General features: G+C 43.6%; 1 long non-coding RNA gene across 1 annotated transcript; it reads left to right on the top strand.

Moving 5' to 3' along the window:
• Window positions 1–6,980: 6,980 nt before the first annotated feature.
• On the top strand, window positions 6,981–14,371 carry LOC120831441 (uncharacterized). Its single transcript, XR_005714062.2, has 3 exons — window positions 6,981–7,092; window positions 7,175–7,321; window positions 8,394–14,371. It is a non-coding gene; the product is annotated as an uncharacterized LOC120831441 (long non-coding RNA).
• The last annotated feature ends 8,557 nt before the right edge of the window (window positions 14,372–22,928 follow it).

The following is a 22,928-nucleotide window of genomic DNA, read 5'->3' as shown; positions in this document are numbered from 1 at the left end:
ACCCTTGTATGCGGCGTGTGGTTTTTGCCACGGCGCGTTTCCCTTTTATTACATTTTCAGCATCACTGAATGATTTGATGTCTTGGTTTTTCCAAATTTGTACATGTGGTGTTGCAGGCTCTAAAAAGACCCGGTGCTTTTTAGGGGGAGACACAGTCTGCACACTATGCAGTTACAATGTATACTCACTTGTGTTCATACCGTATGAATATTATGTTAGAATGCGGATTTTGAGCTTCTCTGATCCACTTACTCTAATGCATATTTCATTGGGCTTCCTTAATGTTTTTGTAGTTTAACGTCGCCCTCTGCTTTATGCATTATTCCGTTTCGGGAAGCCCGTTATAAAGGAGGATGTTTTTTAAGGGGAGCTGGTCTGACTCAACGGGGGATGTGCGTTTGGAGTCGTCTGTGTTTATTTTTCATGGCGCACACAAACGCTCACATGCGTCATACATTTGTGTGTTTGCGTGACAGGATAAGGTGGTGGGGGGGGGGTGGGTGACTGCTCACTGATGTCCTGGTCCTGTGGTGGGTAAAATACACATGGGAGACGTGTTAAAGCTTGGTGACCATCCGAACCGAAAGACAGCCCCTGGGAAACGCTCAAGCTCGACGAGTTTATCATCTCGACACAGGGAGAGGCACCGTTAGAGGTGGAAACGCGCTGCCTGTGATCTCTTTTTTTTTTTATCAGGGACCCTCCTTCTTTAAACTTGAGCAATGAAGCTCAAATCTAACTTCTCTCCTGCTTGTCCGAGAATGTAAGCTAAGAAGCCTAAGAGCTTTTTTCGCTGCAAATATTTCACCTCATCACTCATCACACAGGCAGGTTGCAACATTTGTTCAATAACATTTTTCAAAGATCTGCAAAATATAGTATGTAGCCATCGAGGTCATATGCAATACCTCTTTAAAGGATTCTAGTTTTAAAACAAGTCAGCTGGAGACGGCATCAACCAGCTAGTTGAGCCGGTTGAGTCTAACCAGTTATGTGAGAGGTGTCATTGTTGTCATAAATTACACTATGTAGTGTTAACACAGGTGACAGTAAGGGAAGGCCGGTGGTAAAGGATCGGAAAAAGCCTAAATAAAAGTTTTCAAAATCAGACCTGTGTTTTGAGAACCAGTGGTTGAAAGAATTTTCAGTTTATATTTATCTGTGAAAACCTTCTTCTGTGAAGTAACCCCCGAGTTACTGGCGGCTGGCTGTCATTCAGGTTCGTTCAGCCTGCAACCGTCTCCTAACGCGCAGGAACAATCAAATCCTTCCCACTGGTTATAGGTATCAAAGACCAGCATGGCGGTGATTTCCAGGGCCATGGAGAAGTGGGAGGAAACCACAGAAGGCTGCGAGGTGATGCCGATAATTGTCTCATTTCGAGACTGATGCCCACGGGTAAGAGCAATTACGGAGGACCATTTTCCTCCCCTCCCCTGTGTGTGTGCGGGCGTGTGTGCGTGTGTGTGTGTGTGTGTTTGCATGCTGCGGAGGCCAGTCTTCCAGGCGGGTCCCGGCGGATGATTACAAAGAGGTGGCTTTCACGCGACACCCAAATGTGACACATAAAAGACAAAAGTGTGGCTCGGCAGAGGGTGTCTGCCTCGGCCCCATTCCGCTACTTTGCCGTCGATGTGACAGATGGGCGGGGGCCCGTTCTGAGGCCCCGGCAATGAGGAGTGCGGCGGCTTCAAAGGCCCTCTGTAATCTGCAGAAACATCACAGGCCGCGAGAAAGTGACTGTCTACCAGACACGCGCCCTGGGAAGAGGGCGAGCGGCGCGCTAATGAAAGGCAGATAAAGGGATCGCAGGCGCAGACTGCACATCGAGGTAAGAAAAGAGAGATACGAGAACTTCGGGTAGGCTGGCCTTTTTTCCCCTCGTCTTTCTTTTTCATGGAAGGAATCTACAGATAAACGATCCCGTCCTTTTTGTGTTCCCCGTAAAACAGCAACACACTGACAAAGAGTTATTTTCAAAGCTCCCCCCCCCCATTGAGCGTGACTCAATTCAGACGAAATGGTCAGCGCTGAGGATGGGGTACAGTTAGCGACGATGGAGGAAAATGAAGATGCCAAACCGTTCCTTGTGTCTTTTGGCGTCTTTGATGTGCCAGTCAGGCCTGGCGCTCGCTGACAGCCACGGCGTTAATCAGAGGAACTTGGTTCTTTGTCACACTCTGCCGCATTCATCTCCAGCCCGCAGAAGGAGCCTCATCCCTTCATTTGGACTAATCAATTCTTGCCTTTTTGTCGGCGTCTCGGTGCGCCGCAGGTTCACTTCTCCTCCTTCGCAGCACCGATGCCCGACTGCACCGATATCAAAAGCCATACGTGTTCTTTAATGTTGCAGAGAAAAGACGATATAAAGCATTTAGCTCAAACACACAGTCAAACAATTATTATTATCACTGGCTGGAAAGGAAGAAAACAGCTGCCGTCCTTAGTTACAGCATCAGTTTACTGCACGAGCCTGACAGTGTGTGATGTAGAATCTGATGGCAGATCCCTACGAACGGGTTCAGGGAAGTGAGGGTGTATCAGTCATGGTCTGCACACCCTGCAGCTCGTATCCTGAGCCGGGGGATTTGTTAGCTGCTCTCCGGGTTACCGGTTCCACTCTCCATTTGCCTGTCATTTCTGACAAGCTGGACTGTGTAGGAACGTCAAAGCTGGTCATAGCTCGTATAGGAATACACACAACACTGTGTTATACAACCTTTTTAGCATGTAAAACCATATCACAGAGGTGTGCAGCTTGAAAAAGAGACAACAAACCATGTCCTGAAACTTAAAGCAGCCCAATTCCACTCCTATCAAATACATTCACAACTGTACGATCAATACAGTACAAGTTTTATAAAAATCCTGTTTGTGGATTCGAGCAATGTTGTATTTGTCAGACTGCTTTTGCACCCATACAAGATTTTCTTCTTTTGTGGTGACACATCTGCAATTAACCTTGCCTGCCAGTACTGCTTCTTTTCAACATGAACTGCTTCAAATGTCCCTGCTTCTTATATTAGAGTGGAATCTTTTGTGCATTTATTTGGTAGAAAGTCTGCCAAAGTTCAGCGCCTCAACAGGAATTGATAAGCAAATATTAGCCCGCTATCGCATTAAATTAAGTTGTGAGCGTGGTAAACATTGTGCCTGCTTATCACAAACATGTTAGCAGCATGTTGATGTTGAAAGCACCGCTGTGTCTGGTACTAAATCCTCTGCAGATGAGGGATGTGTCCACAAAGCTGGTTTTCAGATGAGGCAGCACAAAATGTGTGCGTGTCAGCTGCTGTTGCTCTGCCAGGTTCCTATCCTCCCCACCCCCTTCTGGGGACACAAGAGGCATTTGAGTTGTGTAATTAGGTGACTTTAATTGAAGGATAACTCCCCACCTCCTCCCCCCCAAAAAGCTTGACAAGGAGGCCAATTAAAGAGACCTGTAAAATGGAAAATGAAATGCTTCACAAGATCATTACCACCATTCAGAGCATTAATTGAGCATGGTAAAAAAATGTGTGGGCACAAACGTACTCCCAGAGTGAAGTTGAGATGTTTTAATTGAAACAACCCCCCCAATTTCTGTATCACGCTATTTTTCAACCTGCAGCCACGAAGGAAGTGCGGTCCAAACAGTCAGGCTGTAACCGTAACTCCAGCTCTCCTGTTAACGCCGTGATAATTAATATAAGTAAGAAACAGGAGCCTGTCTACCCTGAGTGCAGCTAATTGCCCCGGAGGGAGTCCAAAATGCCTCAAGCTGTTCGGCTTGCTTGTCATCACCGAACCGACTGCAAACTGGTGGCTTCTGTGCACATTTTGTTGTCAACTTGGAGCAATAATAGTGCAGCGATTTCTCTTAAAAGGAAAATGAATTCCATGAAAGTATAACCTCATTATTTGAATATAATACATTATATATATATATATATATATATATATATATATATATATATATATATATATATATATACAAAATAGATGTTAATGATCCACAGTACTTGACTGATGAGGTTTGTTTAAGTGTACATGATGATTGTTGAAGAGAACAGTGTTTTGGCAATATTTGTTTCTTTTTTACAGTTTTGGACGGCAACCCCCCCCACACCCCTACCATTCAATACATACAGAGGATCACAACTTTCAGCATATGATAAAAACATGACTACCATCTGTTCGAGGAGTTTTCTCCCCGCTATGCCGTTTGATGAGGCTGCAGACTGATCCAACAGCTTTAGCACATGTTGTGGTGTTTTGAGTCCAAAAGTCGTTCTCACATACTTCCCTCCCACCGAGAGATGGTTTTCAACTGGAAGAGGAGGTTTACTGGGATCAGCGGCGGTGTGGCAGCAGCACTTTTCTGATCTGTGAGCCCCTGTGAGGTCCCCCCCACCCAACACGTCAAACAACAGGCGTTGCAAGGTTGCACAGCCAAAAGGGATTTCTATACATATTTCAAAATACCAAAAGTATCACCCCAAAAATGTTAAATATCATAACAATGAACAGTAGCAAAATGAACAAGTTATCCAGAATTTCCTTTTAGGCTCTTTTACAGTTTGTTTCAGGGAAACTAAGAAACTGTGAATAATCGCATTATGCCACGAAACAAGTTCCGTTCCACTTTCAGTAATGTGCAGAACATCACACCGTGAAAGTGACATTCACAACCCAGCGAGCTCAGTGGGGGAATGAAGCGACCCGATCAGCTTTGACTCACGCGACGAGACTTTCGCTGGTGTAAAATAAGAGAGAGACGCTGATTCTGGAACTCCTTTTAAAGCAGCCTACTTTTACGGAGGAGCTGGCATGACCTTGTTTCCTTGGGAGTAAAAGATACAGAAAGCTGGAGGGGCTCGAGGAAGAGGAGGGGTGGAAGGAAGGAGGATGTGGGAGGGTGGAGGGTGGAGGGGGGGGGCATAGTGGAAGAGGTGGGGTAACTTCAAAACCCACATCAAAAGGAATAAATAATTGTTTCTGCTGGTTTTGTTGTTGTGATACGGATCGGCGAAGCAGCAAGTGGCGAGCAGGAAGCTTTGATTTGAGGCAGCCTTCCCGGAGAGGACTCCTTCTGTCGGCAGCTGAGCTGAGAGGAGCGGGGTCCACTGATTAAAGCCCCGTTTGTTTTAATCTTCCCCTTTTGCTCCGAGGGGAGGGCAACAGAGAGGGAGAGATCCTGCTGGGGAGGGTGGGTACGGCAAACCGGTCTGGGGACAAATTCCCGTCTCTTTTTCTTTTTAGCGTTTAGGGACGCTAGAGGGGATTTGGCTAAAAGTACTCACTGGAGCAAAGATGAATAATCCCTCGCTTCAATTACAGTTATTTATTTGTCAGAGCGCTTCAATGTCAATGCATGCAACCCCTTGCATGACATGCTAGCAAAAAGGTTTCATTCCTAAAGATCCCGCAGCTGCGGTACGAACGCTGCAGGGGTTAACAACAACTGGGAGCACTTATATCAAAAATCTATGTGCTCATGCTGATATACAGCTGTTGAGATTAAAATGATCCCCCACATGACATGTGATATGGTAATAGGCAGCTGGTTGGATAAGAGCGGACATCAAATGGCATATGGCGGTGTGTGTTAACGGTTTGTGCGATGATGCAGGCCTGCAAACATTTCCTCCGTAGCGATTTAAAGATGTCATCGTTTCTATACGAGCTGCAGGGAGCTCGTGAAGAACTGAGGTGGGTACGACCCCCTGCTGATAACTTGGCAGATTGGAAAATGGCAGATTTAAAGGTTCACGTTGCCATGGGTCAAAGGTCGTATAGTGTAAAACAGCAGATCAGTGCGGGGGTGGGGGGGGGAGGGCGCGACGGGTTGCATGTTGAATGTCAGAATCTAAGGGATTGGAGGCCACTCAATAAATGAGCATCTATTTGCATGCGCATCCAAATGTGAACACGTGCAGCGCAGCCTCATGAATCCGCCGCTCGCGTGATTGCGACATGATGAACGTTGACATGCAACCATGAGAGGAAGAATAGCTCGACACATTGGCTTCAAGTCAGATTAAAGGTTGGATATGATGTTCCCCTTTGTTCTTACAAAACAACACATTGCAAGGAATGATCATTTTGAATAAACTCAACCTTATTTTTCCGTAGAAGCCCTGCATGTGCCAAATGTCGAGATGAAACCCGACATTACCTCCCATGCCTATTTCATAGTTCTCACAGTTACCTTCAACACATGTGCAAAGTTGAAATACTCTGTGCGCAGGACCTCCTGCCCCGACCAAAATGAATATTGGCACTGTGATATAATCCGAGAGGTTCCAACCGATTTGCGTCAAGTGAAATATGCGGCACAGACTCTTTTGATTCCGACAGAACTCCCGTATTGGCAAAAGTGTCATCAGAAATCGCTGAAAGAGTGAGACAGACTAGCTGAGGCGCGCATCGCTCCGAGCCCTTTGCGCAGTCGTTTAAACAAAGCAGTCTCGTTGGATCTTTATCGACGTGTGACGAAACAACGGAAGGCAGCGCTTTCCGTCGGCGACGGTAAACAGCCGCTCCGTCCACGGGCCTGTCAGCGTTCGAGACGGAGCTCCTTAAGAGCTGACATCAAACGCGTGTGCAGGGCTGATGATTTAAATATTGAAGCGACTGGCGGCGGCGCGCAGACTGACGAGAGATGTATATTTTAGCAGCCGTTTCCCAGCTAAACTGCCTAATGGCCTTTGGGAGCGAGGCAGATGAAAGTCAGACCTGCAGAATCTGCTGGGACGTCTCTGGGGTATGTTGTACTGGAAGTAAGAGGCCTCCCCCCCCACCACCGACGCTACCCTGTTCATGCCCGAGGAAAGGTTCCCCAAAAACGGAGGTTCCCCAAAACGGAGGCCCCAAGCCCTGGGCAGCGGGGACACTAACAAGCTCTAATGATCTCCAGCCATGCCTGTCCCTCTGCTCTTCCTCCGCTCACTCACACCATGGCCTGCGGGACGCCCCCCCCCCCCCCCCTCCCCCCGAGCAGACAGACTTACTGAACCTGCTGCATGAGCAGCCTGCTGTCCAGCTATTTTCCGTTTAGGATCAAGATGAGACAACCCACGAAAACTCCACAAGACAGAGCACCGATACGTGTACGTGGATGAGGGTAAACAAATGCTTGTGATGTTGAGACCTCAACAGCCCCTGATTCTTCTCTGCACTTCTGGTCCGCAGGCTTTTGTTGGTATGTCTGCTCTCCCAGAGGAGTCCAGATGTGAGGCACTGGAAGGGACTGGAGGGATCTTAATGGCTCCAAGTGTATCTATCTGAGACCAGAGAGGAAGAGAGTATGCTTCTTTCCCACATCAACGGGACCGAAAGGTCAGTAGCTACGACAGAAGGTGGTGACGGATCCGATTTAGGGCTAAATGGCAAATAACGTTCCAGTTATCCAGCTTAAATGATGAAGACTTACGATATGGGTTTCAGTCGCACAGAGCTAAAATAAAAGACTTTAGTTTTATTTATTGGGAAATACATTTTAAAAATAAATCCTTCAATTTCAGGATAAAAACGGGCCAAAAAAGGGCGTTTCTGTGCATTTTTTCTTTTTCCGCTTTGGCTACAGTGAAATGTACAAACGTCTTAGAAGTAGGAATCCTCACTTGTCAATAATTTTGTACTTCCTAACTGCCTCAGGGCCTCTGTCCACATAGCGTCTTTTTCTGGCAGAAAAATCCCCGCCGGGCAATTGGTAGCCCTTCATCCCGGCCTTTCATCGAAAAAGCGCTCCAAGAGCTTTCACTTTTTTTTTTCTATGACAACAATATTTAAACAACGTGTCTAACCCCCAATGTATGACAGAGTAGCATCGCTTTTTTGCTTTTAATGATCTATTTGCACTATTGCTTGACTTTGTTGTTCTCTATAAGTACCAACCAGATCAGTTGTCGGTTTGACCTACCTGCTCCCCAAAATAAGCTTCTTGCTCATTGATGTCATGGTGTCTTATAGAGTCTCTCTGACACATAAAGCTCAAGATAGACAGTCAAGACTGAATCAAGCTTCTTTTCCATTTTCCACATTGACGTCACCAGCTCTTATCTGAAAAGTTCAAAGAGTTTTCACTTCAGGCACTCGAAGAACGATCAGACAAGGCTATCATGTCAATTGTATCATCTCATGTTGAAGGTATGCCACAAAGACCAGGCAGATCTGAAGGCAAAAGAGGGTCCAACCTTTTACTAGCAAGGTGTACCTATAAAGTGGCCGGTGAGAAAACCTGTGCAAGGGTGTGTAACTGTAAGAATGTGTCCTGGGGAGGCACTGGAATTTATTGAACCGCAGATGCAATGAGGTGTGAATGATACCCGGCGGATTGGATGGGGATTGAAGAGCACAGGATGCACTCAATGATCGCTCTCTAGCTTTTCACCATCATTGTCTTTTGCAGGTTGAACTTCTTCAGCTCCTTTAGGACGGACATCCTCTTGGCTAACAATTACGCTGCTCCCACTTGAGACCCACAGCATCGATGAGGGAGTCCCACGGGGTTAATAGGGGCGTTCACTTAAAAAAAACATTCAAAGAACCGTGTAGATGCTGGCGCGCAAAAACAAAGGTGTTTTAATTCTGCTAGAAGTGGATAAATAAATGATTTTGAATTGTAGTCTTCTTCCAGCGTCTCTGTAGACCAGCAGTTATTATTTCTGACAGAAGAGAATCCTTCAATGGACTTATTCACTTGGATTACATCTCATGCTTGTATGGTAGTTGAGTAGTGTGCTTGTTATTTTTGGCCTTGTTTAATCCCAATGGGGAAGATTGTTGCATAGGGTCAGTAAAAAACATATTAAACTGTATCAAAACAAATTAGTTTGATAAATGAAATTTCATATTTCATATCGTTTGGGGTGTTGAATGTCCATTACCAATAAAAGGGTCCCGAGGACAAAAAAAGTTCCTTAACCAAAAAACTTCCAGTCGACTTCCCAGGCTTTTCCTTGTTCTGGGCTCCTCCATGTAGGGCCGGTTCCCAGTCTGCTGTTCGCTTTTCCTTCCAGCCAGGTGTTGGTCCCCAGCCCGGCCTCAATTGGGTGCCTTAAACACCTACAGCTGTGGGATTGTTGAGGCCTTCTGGGAAATGTAGTGTCAGTGGCGGCCATCTTGTACCCATCTTGCGCAGGGATGCTGTGGCCCTCTATTACCTTGCCCCTTATGATGCCACATCTCATTTTCAGGATAGCAAAATAAATGACTTAATTGCAGTGCTGCAATTCAGTGTCCTCTCTTATTTTGTGTAGCGTAGATTCTCTTTGGGGAATAATGAGCACGAGGCGACCAGACTGGTTTCGCTCTCTGAAGTTTGTGCCAGAAACGCACATCCTCGTTAGACTGCTCCACTGGTACTGAGAACTGAGAGTTCCCAGCATCGCCCTTTGTGAGCCATTGTGTTTGCATCACTCTCCAGCCCCTAAACCTTCAAGTGTATAATTGAGTGGCTACAGAATATTTTCATTAAGTCAGAAGTATGTGTCCGGACAGAGTGAACGTCTCTGTACTCAGCCTAATGTACTTCAGAGAACTCTGCTACGGGGGAATTGAATTGAAGGTCTTAAAGGGTCCACTTTGAAATAGATCAGTACCCGCTTACACCCCCCCCCACCCCACCACTCACCCTGGATATGAGAGGTGCGGGCATACATTTCAAAATGGACAGCGAAAGAAATTATTGAGTTTTCGTCATTTTGATCTGAGTATTGAGAGGGGATAAAAAGGCACAGTCCAAAGCGCATCAGAAAAAAGGAGCTTACATTTCCTATAATATTAAACCGAAGTCAGCCTTTGATCTTTTAATCCTGCGCTCATAAGGTTGTGAGATAAGCAGGCATGACTAACGTCTCTTTCTAATAGTGAAGAAAGAGCAGAGCCCACATAATGAGCTCTTTTACCCCTTTTGAAGACAAATTGGACTGAAATTCCATATTTAATGGATCTTACTTTCAATAGAAGTCTGTTTAAAGTCAAAGAGAGATGGTCGGCCTTGTTTTTTTTCTCTCAGCCTCTCTTATATGTCTATCTCCGCTTTGCTGCAATCTTTGTGGGTTCATCCTTGTTTCTTTATTTAGCCAACACTTTGCCCGACTTGCCCGACTTTGCCCGACTTGATTTGTGTGTATGAGTGGAACTAAAATCAAACTTATCAAACTAATTTACAGCCACACGGAGTAAAACCAAGAAATACAATGTGTGCCAACGTTTAACATGTTCAGCCATAGAGGCCATGTGACAAAGCAATGCTCCATTCACACAATACAAGAACAATCTGTAAGCTTTGTTGGTACAGGAAGCGGGGAAAAACAGCAAAAAACTATCCGGATCCGGAAAACGGATGTTTTTACAAATTTGACTGTGCACAGATTAAACAAATGAGATGTAATGCATGATTGTTTTTTGAGTTTTTATTCTGCTATATGCCACTAATCATTAACTCCATGTGCTGTATATACTGTGCATGGACATGTGCGTGGTATCCACCTTCCCACATAACCGTTGGCAAGAATATATGGAAGTTTTTGAAATATTGATCTATTCATTTCAATCCTTTTTTTTCCAAAATACTTTTTGACATTTTTTAACCTATTATCTTTTGATTTTTTTCTTCATGGCATTTTCCGAACAATATTCTTTTTAATTTCCGACCAATTCATTTTAAACTTTTTTTCCACAAAGTGCAAAATTCTTTTTAAAGTCTTTTCCATAACATTTTTGACTAAATATTCTTTGAATATGTCGGCCCAAATATTACTTTTTTTCCCGTGACTTCAACCGAATATTGTTTTACATTTTCTGACCAAATATCTTTTGGACTTTGGATCTTTTGGACTTATTTTGCCAAAAATATTTTTATAATATTTTTTATTTTTACTTTTTATCTTAGAATTTTTCTGGTTTTTCCCTGTTTTTTTGCAACAATTATATATTTGTCTTTTACTTTTCTTCCCTTGACATTTAATGACAAAACATTTTTTGATTTTTTTTTACCTGATATTTTTGACATCCATTTTAGACATTTTCTGAACTTAACATGTTTTACAATTCTTCCTTGGATATTTGTGACTGAATTTTTTGACATATTTTTTGCTTAAAAGCATAAATAACGTTGACTCTTTCGGCTTTTTCCAAGGCATAGCTGGGCATAGCAGGGCATCTAATCACTCAAGATTAGTGCCCTATAAGCGTGGCTTTGTAACTGCAGCCTGCTAATAGTTTGTCTCCTGCTCTCCCATAGGCTGTGCTGAACCTTTAATTGGGTGACACTCATTCCCATTGCTCTCTCTCGGTCTTTCTCTCGTTCTTTCTCTTGTCTCTTTGTTTCACAAGCAGACAAAGTTATTTGAATTGCCCTAACACTTTCAAGTCATATTCCCTTTGTTGCATTGTTATGCAACCACACCGACGCAGATGTGAAAAAACACAAACGGAACAAAGAGAGTGAGCATTACTTCTCTTCACATATCTTGCTTTCTCTCCAGACAAATTATATTCCACATAAGAAACGATGGGCGAGGCTGAACAAGGCCGATTTGTTTAAAAGGACTGGTCTTCGTGACGAGGAACACCACAGCAGTGTATTCGTATACATCATTTGCGTTTTTACACTTCTAACAGGCGCTCTATCGCGTGGCCGTTTTCATCTCCCCTTTTGATGCTGGTTAAAGGAGAAGGCAGCCATTGTCCTCTGTGGCCTGCAGGCATGTTTGGAGCTACGCAGAGAGAGTCAATGGAGAGCTGGGTGCCGGCTAAATGTCAGGCGCATATGGCCAGGCTCGCACCGCTTAATGCGGGCCTGTGTCTGGCCCTTGTCCTTGTCCCCCTTCAACTCTGTGTGTCTTTATCCCTCTGTGTCCCGCTTCTCCCTCTGTCTCAGATGTACATGCCATCTGGTCTGGCTCCACATCTGTGGATATCCTGTCTACAAAGCCCGGACAGCGGCGCTCTTTGTGCGGCGACTCTTTGGGCTCCGAGGCACCTGCCATGGCTTAAATCACTTTAGCCGCATGCAAAAGAGGCAAGCCCATTAATTGTGTCCACTGCTAAACGTGTTGTACGGCACTTGCTGGGAAAGCCACAGGCTGCGATGTGGCTTTTGTTAGGAATACCAAAGCAGCATCTATGAAGAAAGAACATTTGCAAAACTGTCAGCGACTGCAGAACACACACTCATTACAATGTCAACCTTTTGCCAAAGACGTTTATGTGCCAGCAACTATAGAGGGAAAGACAAATTGTTTTGATTAATTATAAACACAGCTGTCAATTGGTTTTTAATCAGAAGAGCTTAAAACACTTTTCCTTCTTTCTGAAGTGTATTATTCGTCCTTTTGCCAGCTTCAAACAATGATAAGAATGCAAAGTATAATTACTCTTCTTCACCTGGCTTGGGCTTGGCAAGACTTTGCTCAACAGATGCGTTTGATATCGCAGCACATTTGGGTGCATAAAAAGCTTCCCACTGGGACAAGCGGGAAGATATTTGAATCTAAGTACCATCTTATATGTACATGTGTATGTTCTTATATATTATAAGTCTTGTTAAATGCCTCTTAGCCAAGGCGTCTTTGAGTGGGTTGCTTTGTCAGATGGAAATTAATTCCACAGAAGCATATTTTTAGGGTGCATGTCCTGGTTTAAGGTAGTCGTCAAAAAAGAAGACGCTCATGGGGATGTTTGAATCATTAAATGATTTAAAGTTAAGATGTACAAATCACTACAGACAATAAATCCCACTGTTTTTAATATCTCGTTGAGACAGCAATGACATTTTACTGTCAAACATTTAAATCACAGAGTAACTCACACATTTAAGGAATCTATAGATGCAAAACCAACCTGATATCATGAGCTGGTTAAACATTACAGTACACATACGTGATGGTATTTGTGTTTGCCTTTCTCAAAATGACACTCATTTCCCAGCAACTGTGTTTCTCCCTGTCAGAGAGTTGTTGACCCGCCCCTCCCTCCAGTAATCATACCACACATGGGTATTTTTTCAATACCGCTCAACAAATGAAACATGTCAGTAATCCTTTTCCAGGCGTCTTTTGACTTTCAGCACCTTCCATCGCCATTTGTTCTGTGAGAACAGAGCCCACCTCCTGTTTGTGAAGCATTCCTGAAGATTTCCTGCAACATCAAGTACATTTGACTTGGACATTCTGACCAGTAATGACTACCATGTTGTTTGTCGTCTCTATTTCTATCATGATGTGTCAGAACAGTGGCGCCGAGTGCGAAAAGTGGTCGGTGCAGGTTCCTTTTTCAGAACAGCAGCTTGACTGAAATTCCATATTTAATTGATCTTACTTTCAATAGAGGTCTGTTTAAAGTCAAAGAGATGGTCGGCCTTTTTTTTCTCTCATTTAACGTTACATAGAATTTGCATGTCGCTTAATACCCAACTGAGATCGGATTGTGCCGTTCTGAAAAAGGATCCTACCATCGACCACCGGAGGAACCTTCCACCGCAAGCTGCCGTTCCGAAAAAGGAACCTGCCGCCGCCCGCTGGAACTTGCCGTTCTGAAAAAGGAACCTGCCGCCGACCACCAGAGGAACAATCACCGCAAGCTGCCGTTCCGAAAAAGGAACCTGCAACTGACCGCTGGAACCTGCCGTTCCGAAAAAGGAACCTGCCACCGACCGCTGGAACCTGCCATTCTGAAAAAGGAACCTGCCACTGACCGCTGGAACCTGCCGTTCCGAAAAAGGAACCTGCCACCGACCGCTGGAACCTGCCATTCTGAAAAAGGAACCTGCCACTGACCGCTGGAACCTGCCGTTCTGAAAAAGGAACCTGCCACTGACCGCTGGAACCTGCCGTTCCGAAAAAGGAACCTGCCACCGACCGCTGGAACCTGCCATTCTGAAAAAGGAACCTGCCACCGACCGCTGGAACCTGCCATTCTGAAAAAGGAACCTGCCACCGACCGCTGGAACCTGCCGTTCTGAAAAAGGAACCTGCCACCAACCACTTTTCGCACTCACCTTTTCAGTTAAGTTTCAATACCTTAAAGGCGCACAGTATAAGGGGAGCATGATACAGTGGAGAGTAATCAAACCAATGAAAAAAGGTGTTGCTCAGTGAGGGGATGAACATTTCAATGTTCATTGCACTCCAACATACATCACGCCAGCCCAGAGAAAGATGAAGCCATTCCCAATACAGAAGAACACACAACACACGCAGTTTTGGTTTCAGGAAAATCCCAGATTTTTCTTAAATTAATTCAACTTTAAAGGACACATTTGACCATACTTTATTTCACTCTCCTAATGTCTCCTTCTGTGTTTATACGTTGTGAATCCTCACCCCTTTTTCTTCTTTTATTTTGCTCCTTCTCCTTTTTACCCTAACGCACAAAAGAAAATTAACATTAGCCTAAGTGACCAGAACATTTGTCAAGAGCAGAATCACCAGAGCAGAACAGGAAGGCAGGGCAGAAGGAGAAAAGCAAAGACCGCTGTCAAACACTGCGGACCCGCATGGGCAGTCGCCCTGACAAGACACCACAGACTCAGGGTAGACTTCTCCTGTCAAAACAAAGACAAGAGGGCGCCAGACATGTTGGACGATGGAGCAGGGGTGTTGTTGGGGGGGCGACTTGTAGGCTCATCCATGCAGGAGGTTTTCTCTCTCTGCAGTTACATACAGTATACCATTAGGCTTTTTGGAGGATGTAAAAGGCACACCAGGTTTTCTTTATCAGTTTAAAGACGTTAAGGGGAACCCAGTTAACTCTGGTTCCTTATTAGCCATGTGTTAGTTTAACTTTACAGGGTTTTATGAGAGCGTACGTGCTCGAAAAAACAATCGCGTTTGTGGCTGCATGGTTGCAGTGCGGCAGGATGCAAACAATCCTTGCTGCAAAACATTGAAATCAAACTGATTTTGAAGTAAAACAATTCTCACATGAGGTTTTAAATACCATTATAATCTGCATTGTTTTAGAGCACGTCTTTGACACATGTTCTAATATTGATTAATCTTTCATGACTGTTCTGTTTTATTTTCCCACAAAAGTGACTCCACATGTTGCCTCCTCATGCCATCCATCAAGTCCCGTGTCTCTTTCAGCCTCCGCTGCCCCCTCGTCTAAGTATAAATCCCTACTTTAGTTTACTGCTTCGCAACTCTAACATGTCCGTCTCTAACAAGATGGAGCTCATTGGTTGCAAACCCCTATAATTCAGGGAATTGGCTGGTAATCATCACCGTCAAAGCCACCATGTTGATGTGCTTGCCTTTTTTTTCGGCTCCTGTCTGTGTGCTTAGAGAGATTTAAGAGCAGTGAGAGTTTGCCAGGAGTCGATCCAAAGTTGGAGCAAAGGGCTGTTTTCTGCTAATATAAATACCACAGGACACGCCCAACTCACGCGTGCCTTTTCAAAAACACTCCCACGTTTTCGACACGAGTTGCAGAACAATCTGCTGTCTCTCACAGGTTCAACTTACTGGTTCATCTCGTTTTTTGTAGGTCCTGACTTGTTTATTTATATCCTCAGTGGCTCAGAAAAGTTGATGACATCATCATATGCAAAGCTGACATGGAAAACGTTGTTTGCCTGTAAATTACCACACATAAATATATATATATCATTTTGCATTGTAGAGCTGCAGATATATCATGAAACCACTTTAGCGTAATCTCACCCGTCTCCATCTAACGGTGCGAGTCGGTTAGAGACTCTGATCACAGCGAGCTGTGTTCTCTCTGATGAAGCGGTTTCAGCCCCTCCGCCGACTCACATGCGCCTTTCATATGTGTTATTTATGTAATTATTACGCTCACGAATTGGGGATTGTCAACAGTAGTTTGAAGATGAAGCACCGTGTCAATTAAAGTGATCTGCATTTGAAGTTTGCATCATCCACCACTATAGAGGGAGCAGCTCCTCTGATGTGCAGGCATGCATACAAGCAAACGCATGTGATTAAATATTGTTCCCTGTTATTGTTTACTTGCTGTTTTCCTCTGAAGTTAATTCAGAAAGTCTTTCGCATTGAGTCACTTTGAGCTGCACATCAGAGGAAGAACTTTAAATCCAATCCTTTTGGTTTTCGGCTTTTCTCATGGAAAGTTATTTGAGAGATTTATTTCAAACAGTTACTCTTGTCAGACTGATCTAAAGCTCTGGAATTTCAGAAATGCGTGATTCTCTCCAGAGCCATCATCAAACCATATTGAACCCAAACTTTCCACAACATGTGTTCATTCAAACACACGTTGGCTCCTCAGAATTCCTCTCCGGAGTGGAAACATGCATTCAGTATTGTTGTATTAGTGCTATGAATGATCTTTCATTTAACATCCCTATGCACCACGGAATTGCAATGAATATCTAAAACTTTTTGACCCCATTCATACCTGGTGCCTGCAATTAGAATCTGGATGTTCATCTAAATTCGGTGACCTCTGTACTGTATTTTACATCTTTTACATTGTTAATTCTGTACACATGGAGATGTTCTCCCAAAGGTTTCTTCCCTTTCTTCCTCATGGAAGGGTTTTTTCATTTTTTGTAATAAAATGAATTGAATTGAAACCATTCCGTTCATTAATGCTGACCTTTATTCTGATTTGGTCCCTACTAATACAATTTATTAAGGAATTTTAGTCACAAAGAAGCTCCCTAACTGCATCCCATATTTTTCATCTAAACAAATCACACGAAGGATCTCTCGGGCTGCTTCATGCTTTTCATTTCACATTCTTTGTCAAATCTCCACCAAGTGTTTACAGTTTGCAGACTACTCGAGGAGGTCTGGGAAACAAGTCAATAATTAAATACAACTAATTGACAATCGATACTGTACAAATGCTCCCTCGCTTTGAATAGAGTGATGAGAGAATGGGCGGGCTGGTGTGGGGAGAGGGGGTTTACTGAAGAACTTTGAGATTGTAGAAAACAAACTTTGCCAGGAATTCTTTGGACTTCGTTTGGCCGAGTCTGAATCAAAGCGAGCGGACAATCTTCCCTTTCATCTCTCTGAGGCTGTGAAGGAACAGACTGTGTCCTGCCGTGGCAGTGAACTTGTACAGCTTAGCACTGTGAAGGACGTGATTTCTTTTTTTCCTCCAGAGGGTCGTCCTTTGAGTGTGTGTGTGTGTGTGTGTGTTTCTCTCTCTCTAACCTTTTGATCTAAATCTTCTTAACTTTAAATGAAGTGCTTCAGCCTCTTGAGGATTCCGAGCTTTGATGTCACTATTTGTCTTGAGATGTAAATCCTCCTGGCGACGTGATGACTTGTTGATCGAGTATGGCTGGATCTCAAGTACAGATATTCAGTCTCTCATTGTCCAAGAACAACAGAATTCAGTTTTTAGTTCGAGGTCAGATCTGACATTTGTTTCATGGTTCCGTCTGATCTTTGGTTATGTTAGTATCCATTCTGGTAACACCTTCAACTTCTTAATGTTGTATCTCCGTAATAGCCAAAACATTTTGAGTTATAAACACTGTATGGCCACCAAACATTGCTATGAATTATTCTCATTAATATATTTATAATGTCACAACTATACATCATACTTTCTAAGGTGGCTCTTTTTACCTTTCGATACGCTAAATTATAATGTCAATTTGAACCAGACTTCTTGTAATGCAATATTGTCTCATTCATTGTGGGAAGAAAAAAGCTTATGACAAACATCCGTAAAAACATTGTTGAATGTAACGTAAACTATAAATACACATGCACGTCACTGTACTTGCAAATGTACTGCAAGCCGTAGAAGCATTACATCACCTGTGTTTTCCTTCTTTACTCACACCTACTTGCCTATTTGCTGCTATCGTGTCGAAATTAGCACGCCGGTGGGATCATGATGACATCTCTGTTGGAGACTACTGGTTTCAATATACCAACAACAACAACAACTAAACATAATGAGAACATAGGCAGATATGGAGACATTGACACCTACTATTATTCTGTATAAATGATATGTGATCAGTGTTAGCAGTCAGAAATAACCAGGTGTGATTTGTGCAACACAGAAAGAAGAAATATTTCTATTTAGGGTGCAATTTGTAACATTAACACTGATATAGATAACAAATACCAGAGGGCCCAGGATTGAGCCTTTGGGAACCTCATTATCCAGCAATCTTTAGGAACGGTTTGTATTTGTTCTTTTCTGTTCACGTAATCTGTAAATATTTAACTTAATCAAAAAGGTCATTCCAAGTCCAATAAGGCTGACTTTATATAGTTTTACCTGTTTGAGCTCATGTGCTCTCATGTTGTCATACGTTTACGTCACAAGATTGTAATCCATTGTCTAAATCCTCCTCCTCTTTTGCTGTATGTCTTGAATCTAAATGAAATAACCAGTTGCATTGCACTGCTTTATTATATACAAATCAGAAAGGAAAAGTGTGTCGCTGCAAGGATATATTGTAATCTGAGGTCTGGCATGAATTGCTCCATATGTCACTGTCACTTTGATCCATCACGCCCACATGATGGTAAGGAATCTGAGGAGAACGCACACGGGACGCTCTCTGCTATCTGTTCACCATACGCGATGTTCAGGACAGTGAAAAACAGACATTCCTGCACCCGAGCCTTCCCCGACCCAGCTGTGCCAGTGCTTTGCCAGGCGGCCAAAGGAATAAGACAAATCCCCGGTGCCCTGCTTAGTGGTGCTAAACAGTCTTTTGTATGTGCTGTACACAATGCTCCATCACTGGCACTTTGGACAGCGCGAGGGCTCCGCTGCCAAGGGAGCTCCTCGCCGTGGTTCTTTTCATCTAAGTTAAGCCACTTGGCCCACAGCAGAATGGACACGGAGAAGAAAGGGGCGAGCAGAGGAGCTTGTGGGAGATGCCAGGATTCCTCCCCGTCTCCCTCTGGGACACGTTTGCCCTGCATTTTATCCTCACACCCTTGGTCTGATTCACCGTGAATTCTTTGGAACGCTTTGGTACTGCTTAATTTACATGTATGCCAACAGGCTTTTAATGTATTTAAAACTTGGATGATGTTCAAAGGACGCTATAATTCCTCTGAAATAGGCCTTTTGAAGGCTTTATCTTGCTCTTTCTCTTCTGGCTAATCTTGGAGCCCCTCCATATGCCAAAGCAATTTTTTCTAATGCCAATTAAGCTTGACATTAACATAAAACCTCTTTTAAAGTTGTTGTTTTTTTCTTCCCTTTTGAATAAAAGAGTGATGTTAAACGGACACTTATTCTTTACCCTCCAATCGTCAGTCTTAGGAGTTTGAACATTGAGCAACCTCAGCAAAATGAAGGACCCTGGTCTTTGTTTCTTTTGTCTTAATATTAGCAGATAGAATGGTGAATCCCTCCCCCCCCCCCCTTCTGAATTAGCAGTCCCTGTACAACATCACATATTCCGCTTTGTGTCCAAGTGAAGGTTACGCTGTTAACAAAGAACATGTTGGCAATCTCTTTCGTATCCCACAAGAACTGTAGTAATTTCTAATGCTAATTAAGAGGTAATAAATTACCGTTAGGGCTTCATTCCAGAGCACAGTCAAACACGCAGCAAATGGGTTTTCATTTGCCACAAATGTGCAAATGTGTCCCAGGGGAGAAAACACAGTCTTAGCAGATTTTTTGCATTTTTGAGTGGAAGTTAAAAGCCTTTTTTCATTCTCCACATGGGGATCTGGGGCACATTCCACTCCCAAGAAAAAAAGTGCAGGTCCCACTCAGGGGAGCGTCGTGGGAAACTGAAGCTGTTGTTGTTTTGGGTTCTTGTTTGTCAAAGCTGACAGTAGCGGGTCCAAATAAATCTTCAGTATTACTTCTGCTACTTTGTTCAGATTATTCAAATGAAGGAAAACAGCTTCATTAGTCAAATCTTTTGAAGTGAAATTCCTTGTTTGGTTGACACGAAGCTCGAGAGGAGACTGGGAAGCGGACGAGAGAGGCAGCGCCGTTTGCTTGAAGACAAAAGCAGTAATGCTGGTTTGTATGAAAACTAGGTTTATCTTGAGGCTCATTTGATACATGACAAGAGGAGGGGTTGTGTGAAGTGGACTCATTTGTCAAGTCTCAGGGGACCCACAGGGAATTTGATGTTTTTTTTTATTGATCTCTTGATATACACAGAAAAAAAACAGCTAGTGTCAAGAATAACAAAGCGTGGCAAATAAAGTAAATCATTTACAGGACTTTAATGTGCACAAGTAGTGAAAGTAGGTGGTTGAGTAAATGTTATATAAATATATAAAGCATTGTTATTTTTATCTACATTGTCCCCCTTTTATGGCAGGACATACATGCAATGCCCACGGGGAAAAAGGCCCATCGATGTGTGTATTTCTGTTGAACCATGGGGTGTTTCCCATTTTGGGATCTAAAGGGGAATCTGTACCACAGCCCTCACACTTCAGCTTACCGGCGTGTCTGCTGTCTCACTGCGAGTTAGCAGTGAAACGTGTTCTTCAAGCCCCTCCACAGCTATTGTGCGTGTGTTTTTACTTTTATGGGCTGATTAGATCTCTTCTCAGAAAGCTTGATTGAATCCTCCCTAACTTTAATGTGAGTTTGTTCCTCTTGTGAGGCAAGTTTATAGCTCTGCCTGGAATAACTCCCTTGTTCACTCATTAGAGACGCTGCAGTGCAGTAAAATGGGACAAAACAGTTATGAATCAAGTGTAGTGTTGCATGACTGTAACATTCGCGTCTACTAAATGTGATGCATTGCATTGTGGGATTGTTTTCAGCTTGTTTTCACCTCATTGGCTCCAAAGCGCTGTCTTTTAAACAACTGAAATGTCTTTATTGTGATGGCAATATGCCATTTGCGACCGAAACAACAAACTAACTCTGAACTTTTTGGGCGCGAAGTCTTTGAAGGTTTTCTCGTGAAGCAGAACAAGCAACAGTGAACCGGAGACAATAGGTAACGCTACATATTAGCATGAGGACACCATACATGGTCAGCATTTTACAGATGTCGGTACTGTACATCACACACGCCCATTTCTATCATTTGTTCATAATAGAGACTTCTCCTTCGTTCAATGGCAAGAGTTACACTTCCCAATATCACCGGTGTTTTATGTTCTCTAGATTATAAACAGATGAAAACATCCATTGAACCTAATTATTTAAAATGTTCCAACTGGTATTTTGTGTGAAGATGTTCCACTTACAGTTAAAAGACTAAAATTATTTTCCAGTCCCTTTAAGGCTGCAGCAATTTGTATACTTAGGCATTACTGCACAATTAGCTGCCTGTAATTTAAACCGTTATTATAAAGCACTGCTAGAGTTATACACTTTTTTTTTAGATTAAAGTAGATTATGGGCTGCACATCCTGCTCAGTTCCCTCCCTTCCCCATCAATCTCACCCTTCACTGGTGTATTTACAGACTGGGGATAGAACTTTTACACTTCAAAAATGGAGCTGAAATAGCATATTTCTTTACCTGCTTTAGTTTGTTTTTATCGCTGTATCGCTTGAATAAAACCACCATCTTACACCCAAAATGTATATTGTGGAAGACATAAAGCTGAACAAAAAACGCCGAATAAATGGAGGCCTACTTTTAAAACAAGGGGCCTCAAACTGGCGGCCTGTTCGCCGGTCGGATCGTCGGCGCTCCAGCAGGCATGTTGCTCTTCTTGTTTGTTGTGTTACCTGCTGTAAAACTGACACTTTGATTGTGAAGTAAGCCAAGCCTCAAAAACATGTTTGCATGGGGATTTGCACTTAATATCTTTAGACCAGTTGGCGGGTGTGGGGCACTTCCCCGCCTTGTTTCCACAGCAAGTATAATGGCTTCATAAACTCAGACTTCTACAGTGATAACAGAGAGTTTCTGAGTGAAGTAAATTCACACATTCCTGGAAAGAAGTTGAGAAAAGTGCTGACGGGGGAACAGGCCTCCAAGCAAAGAGGCCGTGCGATGGCAGAGGAGGTGAACACTTCTCCCAACACCCTCAATCAAACTGTCAGTCAAACCCTCTTGTGTTTCTGTTCCGTTTTCTGATTCTTCAATCACCTCGTCGGCCCTGATGTGACCTGCGCAGCGCCTCGGGGGTACCGTTGCCAGAATCCCAGAGAGAGAGAGAGAGAGAGACGTTAAAGTAGAAGAGCCACACGCGGCCTCAACAAAAGCCAGATTGATACAAACAAGATAGCAGAACGAGATAGTTAAAAAATAAATGTCATCACTTCAAATCCAATAAAGACCATCTTCCCAAAGTACAAGACCCTGCCCCTGCCCCCCCTGAACCGCCTCTCAAAAACGTGGGCGCGCAACCCATTAGCAGCAAGTCACTCGCGCTGATCGTCAGCATTAGAAAGCGCTTTCAACTCCGCTGGCTGTCAGCGACTCTGGCAGCTCGGAGGAGCTTTAGCGTGGACTCTGGATCTCAGCGGAGAGCCGTGGTCGCCAATGACAAAATCAGTTTGAACTCTATCGGGGAGGATCTGTTAAAAGGGGTCTCGGATCAAAGCCGCCTAAGTGGGTCAAAATTACCTTGACCATCTGAGAACGGTCACATTTTGAAGAGGAAGGGGGGGGGTAATCTGCAATGTGGAGGGTAGATTAACATTTTGCTAAGAAGATTCTTCTCAAAGACATCAGATCAAAGCGGTGCAAAGCTTTTATTTCTTCTCTGTTCCTCTGACTCAGTGTTCATTTGGTGATTTGGTCGGAGCTGCAATTACTTCTCATGTGAAATATAGCAAAGAATTAAATGTTAATTTTGGTTTCAGGAATACAAATGTGCAACACATCACCTCAAGCATTAGCAGAGGTGGAATGAGTAGCCTACTGAAATTTTTTCAGTAAAGTTCTGCAAGCGTCCAAGAACTCGCACATGCGCGTTACAGATGTGAGCGGAGTCGCGTGTTTACAAGTAATGTTTGAAACTGCTCGCACTACTATGTCTTAAAAGCATCTTATTATCAGCACGCAGTCCCTAGTTTCATATTTA

Source organism: Gasterosteus aculeatus, chromosome 12 (assembly GCF_964276395.1).
Source record: "Gasterosteus aculeatus chromosome 12, fGasAcu3.hap1.1, whole genome shotgun sequence".
Lineage (NCBI taxonomy): Eukaryota > Metazoa > Chordata > Actinopteri > Perciformes > Gasterosteidae > Gasterosteus > Gasterosteus aculeatus.
Note: the sequence above shows the minus strand (reverse complement) of the source record. Positions and strands in the feature narration are given on the sequence as shown.